At 44.6% G+C, this 10,999-nt stretch overlaps 1 protein-coding gene and 1 pseudogene across 1 annotated transcript in view; one reads left to right on the top strand and one right to left on the bottom strand.

Moving 5' to 3' along the window:
* Positions 1-10,999, top strand: part of PELP1 (proline, glutamate and leucine rich protein 1) — a 75,814-nt gene that overhangs the window by 29,224 nt on the left and 35,591 nt on the right. The window lies entirely within an intron of this gene.
* LOC101650098 lies at positions 10,103-10,846 on the bottom strand (annotated as a pseudogene).

Raw genomic sequence — 10,999 nt, 5'->3', positions numbered from 1 at the left:
AGAGAGAGAGAGAGAGAGAGAGAGAGAGAGAGAGAGAGAGAGAACGAATGTATTGTCAAACAGGTATACCTAGTCTTAGGCTTAGGAGGTCCTATCACTCACAGTCAATCACCTATGTAACAAGGTGGGCAGTGTCTTAACTCTAGTTATCCCTGGGCTCATTGGGGTGAAAAGCGTAATACTAGTACTGGGGGCAGGTAGAAGCGAGTTGAGTGGGGAGAATGATAGAAACATGTCTGCTCCTATAGATAAGGGCTGTTGGCCACATAATAATCACCTATGTGTTTGTAAGAGGTAGCCTTAAGGTAGCATTATGAGGGGAAGATAGGGTGGGGATGATTTTTAATTAGGAGAATGTGACTGGGACTCATCTCCAACTCACCAATGTGAAGGTCTCCTCCCACCAGAATCCTGGCCCTCCAGGCTTCTTACTGGTGAGGGTAGAGAATGTGTCCACATACACTCTCTTCCCAGTCCTTACTTTCCCACATTAGATGGTTGCCAGGGGAAGACTGGAGCAGGATGCGAAGACTTTTCTAGCAGCTAAAGCAACGGAGTGTCCTCAGGGCACTGGAACCAGTCAAAATGAAACAAGGGTGAGGAGCTAAATTCTTCTAGGAAGATAGTTCTAGGTATAGGAAGATAGTTCTAGGTAATGTGAAGAATTTTCTAGCAGATAAAGCAAAGGAGTGTCCTCAGGGCACCTGGAACCAGTCAAAATGAAACAAGGGTGAGGAGCTAAATTCTTCTAGGAAGATAGTTCTAGGTAATATGAGGATGGAGGAAGTCGGGCAAGACAGAAAGCAGAAAGAGGAGTTATTTGTAGATAAATTAGTCACCAAACCAAACCCATGCTGACTCATCGCGACCCCCTATAGGTTTCGGAGATTGTAACTTTACAGGAGAAAGCCCCGTCTTTCTTCCTCGGAAGCCACTGGTGGTTTAGAACTTTGGACCATGAGGATTGCAGGCCAACATGTAACCACTACACCCCCAGGGCTCCAAAACTAGCCACAGGCAGATGATAAACACTTGAATGAAAGATAGTGGGAAGGAGGGGTGCCAAACTGGAGTGATTTCTGGTATCAAATTGCCTGAACTTGTGGGAAAACGGTGGACTTAAAGACATTTCTGGAGTCAAGGAGCTAAAGTATTTCTCCTTCTTCCATCTCTTTTTCCCTACCGTTGTCCTTAGGTGCTGTGGGGTCGAATCCTACTCACAGTGTTCCCAGATGACTGCCCCGCAGGTTTGTCTTGGCTGTAATCTTTATAGAAGCAGGTCATCAGGTGGTTCCCTCGCAGAGCCACCCGGGCATTGGAGACACCAGCCCTTCAGCTGGCAGCTGGGTGCTGATCCATTTGTATCACCAGGGCTTCTCCCCTCCCCACCCTGTCAGGGAGAAGTAAGTGCACACTGCCCCCTCCACTTTTCCGTGTAACAAAAGTAGTGTGCCTAACAGCACAGTGTCTGAGCTCATCTTCCATGTTCAAAACAGGCTGTGCCCACCAAGTGGCCTCCTCGGTTCCATCACTCTTTAGTCCTGAGCTACCTCTTTACTCCTTCCCACCACAGATCATGCACTCCCTCACACCCAGAACCACTTACACCCAACTTTGTCCGCTGTCAAAGGGTCTGGACTGGAAGGTTGGGTTATGTGTCTGAAGTGTGGTTGGAAGAGAAAGTAATGTGGCCGGCATGACACGCAGACTACTGTCTTGGATGCTGCTGCCGTCAAGACTGACGACTCACCTGCCCCACCCCCTGCCTGTCGATTTGTCCGATTGTGGGGCCCGTGGGTTGTCACAATACTGGAAGCTAGGTCACTGGTATTTTCAATACCAGCAGGGTCGCCCAAAGTGAATAGGTGTCATCAGAGCTTCCAGAGTGGGAACAGACTATGAAGAAGGAATAGGATGTTCCACCGCAGAGCAATTAGCCGCAGAAGACTTGACGGATAGCATGAAAACATCATCAGATACTGAAAACCTCCCAAATCACAGTGGAACATTGTCAGAAGTCATGCCAGCAGATGAGCCCTTCAGGTTGGAAGGCCAACCGGAATGTGAATGAATGAGGGGGAGCCGCCTTGTCGAAATAGCGTCAACCATAATGACGTGACTGGCGTCAGGCTTCCAGCAGTCCAGCCTTCAGGCCCTTCATTTGTGGATGGAGCACGCCGCAACATGAGACTCAGCAGTCAAATCCATCTATTAGTAATTGGAACTTGGGATGTACAAACTATGAATCTAAGAAAGTTGGAAGTTGTCAAAAATGAAATGAAAACACATAGAGATCAATATCCTAGGCATTCGAGAGGTGAAATGGACCGGCATTGGCCATTTTCAATCAGAAAACCATACGGCTTATGATGTTGGAAATGGCAGGCTCAAGAGGAGTGGCGTTGCATTCACTGCCACAAAGGACAATTCAAGATCTCTCTTGAAGTACAATGCTGTCTGTGATAGTATAATCTCTATTCACATACAAGGAAATCCAGTCAATGCAAGTATTATTTAAATTTATGCACCAACCACTAAAGTTAATGATGCAGACCTTGAAGAATTTTACCAAGATCTTGTCTGAAATTGATCAAACCAGTCAAAATGTGTTGATAATTATGGGTGATTGGAATGCAAAAAATGGAAGCAAGGAAGGGAAATATGGCCTTGGTGATGGAAATGAAGCTGGAGATAGCATGATCGAATTTTGCGAGACCAATGACTTCTTGATTGAAATGATGAAGGATTGAAGAAGGCTTATTAACCTGTGATCTGCAGATGACACACCCATGCTGACTGAAAGCGAAGAGGACTTTTTGATCAAAAGCAAAGATTTCAGCATTCAATATGGATTACAACTCAAGGTAAAGAAAACATAAAACCTAATAACTGGACCAATAGGTAACATCATGACAAATGGAGAAAAGATCGAAGGTGTCAAGAATTTTTCTTACTTGGATCCACAATCAATGCTCATGGAAGCAGCAGTTAAGAGATCAAATGATGCCCTGCGTTGGGTAACTCTGCTGCACAAGACCACTTTAAAGTGTTGAAAAGCAAGGATGTGCTTTTGAAGACTAGGTTGTACCTGACCCAACCCATGGAATTTTCCGTCTTCTCGCAGTCAACGCTGGACATTGACTGAAGACGACTGAAGAAGGATCAGTGCGTTTTGATTAGGGTGGTGGTGGAGAATATTGAAAGTAGCCTGGGCTGACAAAGGTACCAACAAATCTGTCTTGGAAGAAGGACAGCCAGGACACTCTTTAGAAGCAAAGATGGTGAGAGCTGTGGGGGAAGGCCAGCCCCCCACAACTAATCGCAGGTTCGATAGGCGCAGTTGTACAGTTAAAATATATAGAGATTATAATAAAGTCATAGAGAATAAAGAGAGATAGAGGAGAGATGGAAATAATGGAGTCAGTTTCATGGTAGCATGCTCACCTCAGCCCTGCTTGGTCCACGTGGAGATGGGAGACCGGATGGCAGGAGAGAGGGGGAGGGGAAGGAGGACAAAGGGAAAGGGAACAGGGGAGTGAGGACTGGAGAGAGGAAGGGGGAGCAAGAGAGAGCTTCTTTATTGTTAACCAAGGCTTGTATGTCTTTGTGGGGTGTACAAGCCCCCTAATTACAGGTAAGGACATACGTCACAGGAAGGGGTTGCACTATAGGTTATATAGTAATGAGAGGAGGGCGATCTAGGGGTATACACGCAATAGGAAGGGAAGGGATTGGGCTATACATGTGACAAATTTAGGATGGCAGCCTAACTTTGGATGTCACTGAGCCGGTTTGACCTGTTCTCTGGCTCTCCATGGAAACCATCATTAGTAGGGTGTGAGCTTCACCTACAGTGGACCAGACTTCTCCTTCAGGGAGAAGTAACCCATTGTCCTTAACGGCAGGGAGTGGGTGCCACCCATGGTGGGACCAGACAGTGGCTTAATGCCTTCTGAGAGGATATCTCTAAGCATCTGACCTCCCACCATGTGCTGGCAAATAGCCGCTAAAGTTTGGCTTATCTTTGGGGGAGACAAAGCTGGGGAAAAGTGTTTTTATATCCCACAGAGACCTATCTCTAGAGAAGGACATCGTGCTTGGTAAAGTAGAGGTGCAGCAAAAAAGAGGAAGGCCCCCAACAAGATGGATTGATATAGCGGCTGCAACACTGGGCTCAGCCCTAGGAACAATTGTGAGGATGGCGCAGGACCGGCAGTATTTTGTTCTCTTGTACAGAGGGCCTCCGTTAGTTGCATCTGATTGGATGGCGACTAAAAACAACAACTCATCCCGTGGCTTGTGTGCTGCTATAATGCTGGGAGCTATGTCACCAGTATTTTAAATAGCAGCAGAGCCACCCATAGTGACTAGGTTTCATCGGAGTGTCTATTCTAAGGCATACCAAGAAGAAAGGCCTGGCAACCTGTCGGCAGTGAGACAATGATCACCCTGTGGATCACAACAGCCCGTTACCCATTATAGTGCTGGAAGATGCGTGTCTTAGGTTTGGAAGCACTCAAAATGTAGTGGCTGCATTAATTCACCCACCACATGCCTGTCTGTTTGTCATACCGTGTTGGCTTGTGTGTTGCTGTGATGCTTGAAGCTATATCACTGATGTTTTCAAATGCTAGCAGGGTCACCCAAAGTGAACAGACTAGGAAGATGAAATAGGCTGTCCACTTTGGAGGACGACTTTGTCCACCAAAGACTTTATAGATAGCATCCTAACAACAACAGGACTTCTTGGGTGGACTGGACAGTTCAGTTCTGAACTAAACCGAAAGATGGACTTTGAATCCACCCAGAAGCACTCCAGAATGAAGATGTGGTGATCTGCTTGCAAAATCCAGTGGCTACAAAAATGGACCTGCGCGCACCGATGGTGGCGAAGATGGCCCAGGACTGGGCAGGGCTTCCTTCAGTTATCCCCGGTGTCTGCACGAGCTAGAGCTGACTGGATGGCAGTTAACAATAGAAGGTGCTAGCCAGTCAGTTCTGACTCAGAGCGGGCCCATGCACAATAGAAGGAAACACTGCCAGGCCCTGCACCATCCTCACAATTGTTCTTATGTTTCAGCCCATTGTTGCAGCCACCGTGTCAGTCCATCTTGCTGAAGGTCTTTCTTCCACTTTTGCTGCCCCTCCGTTTTACGTTCTCTCTTGGCAACATGTCCAAAGTCCTGGAGACCAAGTCTTGCCATCCTCGCCTCTAGGGCAACATTAGAAAGATATTAAAGGACAGGAAGGCCAGACATAATGAAGAGATACAGTTTATTCTGGGTGGGAGCATAAAGATGTCGTATCTCTCCCAATTGTCTACAAATTTAACACCATATCAATCAAGATAACAAGAAGTTTTTTCCCTTTAAAAAAATTGATTGGGGGGCTCTTACAGATACTATAACAATCCATAAATCAATTATATCAAGCAAACTTGTGCATATGCTGCCATTGTCATTTTCAAAACATTATCTTTCTACTTGATCCCTTATTATACAAGAAGATTCTTTGAAGACATTGTGGATAACTTGATCCTAAATACAATCAGAAGAATCAACTTTCACGTATAACCAAGAAAATGCTGAAAAATTAGAATGAATGTATCCTATCAGATGCCACTCCATTTTACTAATGATCAGTTCTGATCATAATTAAAAAATAGGCATTTTCTTCCATCCAGCATTCCTCCATCTGTTTTATTTTTTTCAAACTTTTTATTGTGATTTAGGTGGGGGTTATAGTTCATAGAACTAATTTTGTATTCATCAACTGAAACTACTTATCAAACCTCCCAATAGCTTGTCCTGTCCTCGCCCCCCTTGTAGAATACTATTTTCCCCTTCACCCAAGTTTATACTTGTCTACCTTCTAGCTTATTGATTCATCCCTCTAAACCCCTCAGTGTTTGTTTCTTTTGGCATTAAGACGTTTGTCTTGTTTTTTTTTTTCTTCCTTGATAATAATGATCTTATACAGTATTTGATTGAATAATTTCACTCAGCATAATGTTCTCCAAGTCCATTCATGCTATGAGGTGCTTCACAGTGTCATCATTATTCTTTTGCGATGGATAGGATTCATTGTGTGGATGTGCCGAGGTTTACTTATCCATCATCCACTGAAGGACCTTCAGGTTGCTGGCGTTTTCTTACTCTTGTGAACAGTGCTGTGATGACCATGGGTATGCACATATCTGTTCTTGCTTTGGCTTTACTTCTTTAGAGTATTAGAGTATGTACCCAGCAAAAGGATTGCTGGTTGCCAGGAGAAACCAGCTCCTAGCACAATCATTACAGGTTCGGTAGGCGCAACTGTACAGTGATAATAAGTAAATATTACAGTAAAGGTATAGAGAGCATGAGAGATAAAAGAGATATATAGAAATAAATGGAGTCAGACACATTTTATGGTAGCATTGCTCACCTCAGCCCCGCTTGGTGGTCCACGTGGAGGGGGAGAGAGAAACTTTGATGCTTCCCAAGCTTTTATCCTCTCTGGGGATGTGCAAGCCCCTTAATTACAGGTGAAGACATACGTCACAGGAAAAGGTTGTGCTATAGGTATTACAGTGATGGGAGGGGGTGATCTAGGGATATCCAGGTAATAGGAAGAGGAGGGATTGGGGGTATACACAAGGCAAGATGGGCGGGTCTTAGATACAGATGGCAGCCTAACTTTGGATGTCACAGAGCTGGTTTGGCTTGTTCCTGGCCCAACTGACAGAGACCATTAGGAGTAGGATGTAAACTCCACCTACAGGAGCCTGTCCATTGTCCCCAGCAGCAGGGAGCAGGCCCACTTCTATGATATGGGGAGACAGTGGTCTGGCAGCAGGGAGGATGATAGTGAGCTGACCTCCGCCCACAGCTAGTCATATCGTATTTCTATTTCCAGTTGTTTGAGGAAGTTCCCTACATCTCTCCCCCGTGGCTGCACATTTTTACAGTCCCACCAGCCGTGTAGGAAGGCTCCAATGTCTCTTTCCCCTCTCTTCTCTTCCGTTTGTTGTTGTAAACTTTGCTATCGATGCCAGTATCTGGTGCTGTCACTGCTATCTTGGCCGAGAGCATTTCACCGTCCGTCGAGGCTTGGGTATCTTCTCTGGTGGACGCTCTGTGAGTGCCCTCTTCTTACTCTATTGATGACGTCTCTGGATGCACATAAGTGTTTTATCTTTCAAAGGTCCCAACTGTCTACTTTGTCTTCTGCTCTCTGTGTGTTTTATTATGTTAATAGAATGTTTAGGCCCTGTATTAGGTCCCTTAGAAGAGCGCTGGTGGCATAGTGGTTACACATTGGGCTGTGATTTGAAAGCTCAGTAGTTTGAAACCACCAGCAGTTCTGAGGGAGAAAGGCAGAGCTCTCTGTAAATAGCTGCCATTTTGGAAATCCACAGGGCCAGTCAGACCCTGTCCTGTAAGGTTGCTATGAGTCAGCATTGGCTTCATGGCAGTGAGGACGGTTTATCCCTAGTTTGTCACTGATGAACCTTATAGTTCTAGGATTTGCATTTAGGTGCTTCATCCATCTTGCATTTGTTTTTGTATGTTGGCTGAGATATGAATCCTGTTTCATTCTTCAGCTCATGGAAATCCAATTATGCCAGCACCATTTGTTGAAGAGACTCTCTCTTCCCTCACTGTATTTTGACCCTTAGTCTAAAGGTGGATGTATTTATTTCTGGGTTCACTCTTCTGTTCCAATTATTTACATACCTATCATTGTACCAGTATTAGGCTGTTTTGACAACTGTGACTATATAACAGGTTTTGAGGTCAGAAAGTGATAGGCCTGATACTTTGTTCTTTTTCTTAAGTAGTGCGTTGCTTATCCTGGGTCTTCCTCTCCATAAAATGTTGGAAATTTCCATTTCTCTAAAGAATGATTGCAATTGTGATGTTGATAGATCTGGATCAGAATTGTGTTAGGCTTATAGATCGATTTGGGCAGTATTGACATTTTCACAATGTTAATTAAGCTTTCCTATCTACGAGCATGGAATGTTTGTCTCTTTCAGTTTCTTTTTGAAAAATCATTTTATTGGGGCTCATACAATTCATTTTTTCCTTTCAATTATACATTTATTAGTCTACTTGCTTTATGCAGGAAGTCGAGAAGAGTCACACAGTATATTCTTGCCTCCAAGCAGCTCTCAGTTGGAATTTTATTACAAAGATACAATATTGTAAGCTATCATCAACCCACATTTTTTTCAGTAGGCACAAAGACAATGGAGCCCGGTCTGAGACCACAGACCTAGAGATGAGTGATTGATGCAGAACAAGTACACCAGTATGCTGAAGGGATATGCGTGGAGGGCGGGACAAGCCTGAAAAGCAGGGTAAAGGAAACTGTCAAAATGCTTGGGAATCAAGAAATTCACTCAGATCCAGTTACCCACAATAGAGACAATTTTGTTTTTTTTGCAATGAGCATATATATTTTTTGTTTTTGTTTTTATGAGTATATATTTTAGAATAAAAATTTTCATTTACCCTAAGAAGTTCATTTCCTAGGGTTTGTGAGATCAAATGAGAACCCCTTTAAAAGCACATATGTGGGGGGGAAGTCAGATACTTGCTGCCAGACTGCTGTCTCATCCCACCACGGGGGTGGGCCTGCTCCCTGCTGCTGGAGACAATGGACTACTTCTCTCTGAAGCTTGGGACCATTAGCTTGGTTCCTCTAGGTGGGGTTTGCACCCTACTGATAATGGTTCCTATGGAGACCCAGAGACCACCCCCTAGACCACCCTCTCATTGCTGTGTAGCCTATAGTGCAACCCTTCCCTGTGACGTATGTCTCTACCTGTAATTAGTGGGTTGGCTTGCCCCCAAAAGGTATATAGGCAAGGGTCAGCAATATAGGATCTTGGACTTCTCTCTCGGACTCTGACCTCCCAGACTCTTCCCCTTCTCCCTTGTTCCCTTTCCCTCCTTCCCTTCCCCCTCTCTCCACGTGGACCACCAAGCTGGGCTGAGGTGAGCAATGTTGCTATGTATCATGCCTGACTGTATTATTGTATTATCTCTCATGCTCTCAATGACTTTAATATAATACTTATATATCTCAACCGTACAATTGTGCCTTACTGAACCCAGAAGTAGTATTACTGAATCCGAGAAGTAGTAATATTAGTAGTAGCGGGTGGGGGCTGGTCCCCCCACCTCCCTCTGTGTCATTATTCTTTTTAATTTAATACTACACACATAGGCCCAATGCTTATCATTGAGAAGCTCAATGTAAACTAGTTTAAAAATGTAGATCCCCCTAAATGAATGTTGAATACCATCCTGACTTCTTTTCTATTTGCTCCATGATCATATTTATGTTGAATGGCAGGAGTGAAGCAGTGTTTAACAAAGAGCAAATGCTTTAAAACCAGCTAGACCTAAAGTCAAATTAAGGATCCAGCTCTTAATAACCATCTGGGTTACCTTAAACGAGTTGTTTAAAGGGATGTCAAAACCAAATTCAAACCCAATGCCATGAAGACGATTCTCATGTACAAGACAGGGCAGAACTGCCCCAGAGGGCTTCCAGGACTGTGACTCTTTAGAGGAACTGAGAGCCTCATCTTGAACTGACAACCTTGTGCCCGCCATGCCAGTAGGTCTCCTTGTTCAAACGGGAGGAGAATGTTAAGGATAAAGCCCTCAACACAATGGCAGACACTCGCCCAATGTTAACCCCGCTCTGCACAGCCCCTAACGAAACCACTAGTTCCAGCAGCACCGGACAGCTGAGGTTTGGCTGCTCGGTGTACAAACTCCGGTGCTATTTGAGCGCTCTCCGATTCCTACCCAGAGTAATGCAAGAAGGCTTCCTCTTCCGGTCCTCTGCCGCTGGGAGAGTGGCAAGCTGAAATGACGCCCCCTGCTGGTGCTGACTTCACAGTGACCGTGCAGTGGCGTGAAAGGGCTGGTGGTGCCAGCGGTAGTGCCTTTGGCAGAATCTTGGCACCCTAGTTCTTCAGCAACTTCTCGTTAATTCCGAGTCTCCCGATGTCCACCCAATACATTAATTTTCTCTGTAATTATAGCATCCACTCCCCGTAGGTAGACAAGAACATTATATTTGTAAACATAATAAATGATTATCAATGCCATAAGACGATTTTAATATCTTTTCTCCATGATTGAATACACAAAGATAATGGAAGTAATGTATTCTTCTGCTGTAAAGTTGGGTGGAATATATCAAAATCCACTCGTTGGATTTTCTTTAAATAGTCCTCTAGAGCAACCTCCTGAAGAAAGGCAGGAAATGCTTTCAGAGGAACACTTTTGTGGAAGGACCTAGCATGCTTTAGATGCAAGTGTGCCAGGCTGGCGATGTCATATACGACATCTCTCACATTTTTACCTTGGTTCTCCCATAGACAACCCTTTTGTGAAAGACCATGCAGCATGCACATCTCCATGGGAAGGAAGACCTTTCTTCTGCTATCATGATAGGGAGTTGCTCTCAAGCAAGTGACAAGGCCTTGTGCTTTTTCAATGTGACTTGCGGCGTGATCTGCATGAAGATCTTTTATGCCCAATATTTCTAGGGTTAAATAAAGAAGAGAGTTCTGTGTGTTCTCAGCATAAGTTTCCAGTTCCTGGATATTACGATATACTTTGCCATCCACATTTTTTTCTCTTTCATCAATGATTCTCAAAAGCCATCTTTTAGTCAGATTATGCCTTTTGATAGCCTTGCATAGTTCCAGGGCCACTGGTTGATGTGGTGGATTGACCTGGTATAAATCTTCCACAGTGGTTTTCCAAAACTGCATTCGCATCACTCCAATGGGTTTCTCAGACGCTGAGTCCTTAACCAGCCAGAGCCAGTTCTACATTGAAGGCTCTCAATGCGAATGCAGCACATCGGGATTCTGGAGGGAGCATAAGTAGCTTTCATAATCTAGTCTCCTCAGCCCCGCTTGGTGGTCCACGTGGAGGGAGAGAGGGGGAAGGGAAGGAGGACTGGAAAGGGAACAAGGGAGAGAGGA

The sequence above is a fragment of the Echinops telfairi genome, unplaced genomic scaffold (genome assembly GCF_000313985.2).
Source record: "Echinops telfairi isolate 266 unplaced genomic scaffold, ASM31398v2 ScPeMD7_2010;HRSCAF=2546, whole genome shotgun sequence".
Lineage (NCBI taxonomy): Eukaryota > Metazoa > Chordata > Mammalia > Afrosoricida > Tenrecidae > Echinops > Echinops telfairi.
Note: the sequence above shows the minus strand (reverse complement) of the source record. Positions and strands in the feature narration are given on the sequence as shown.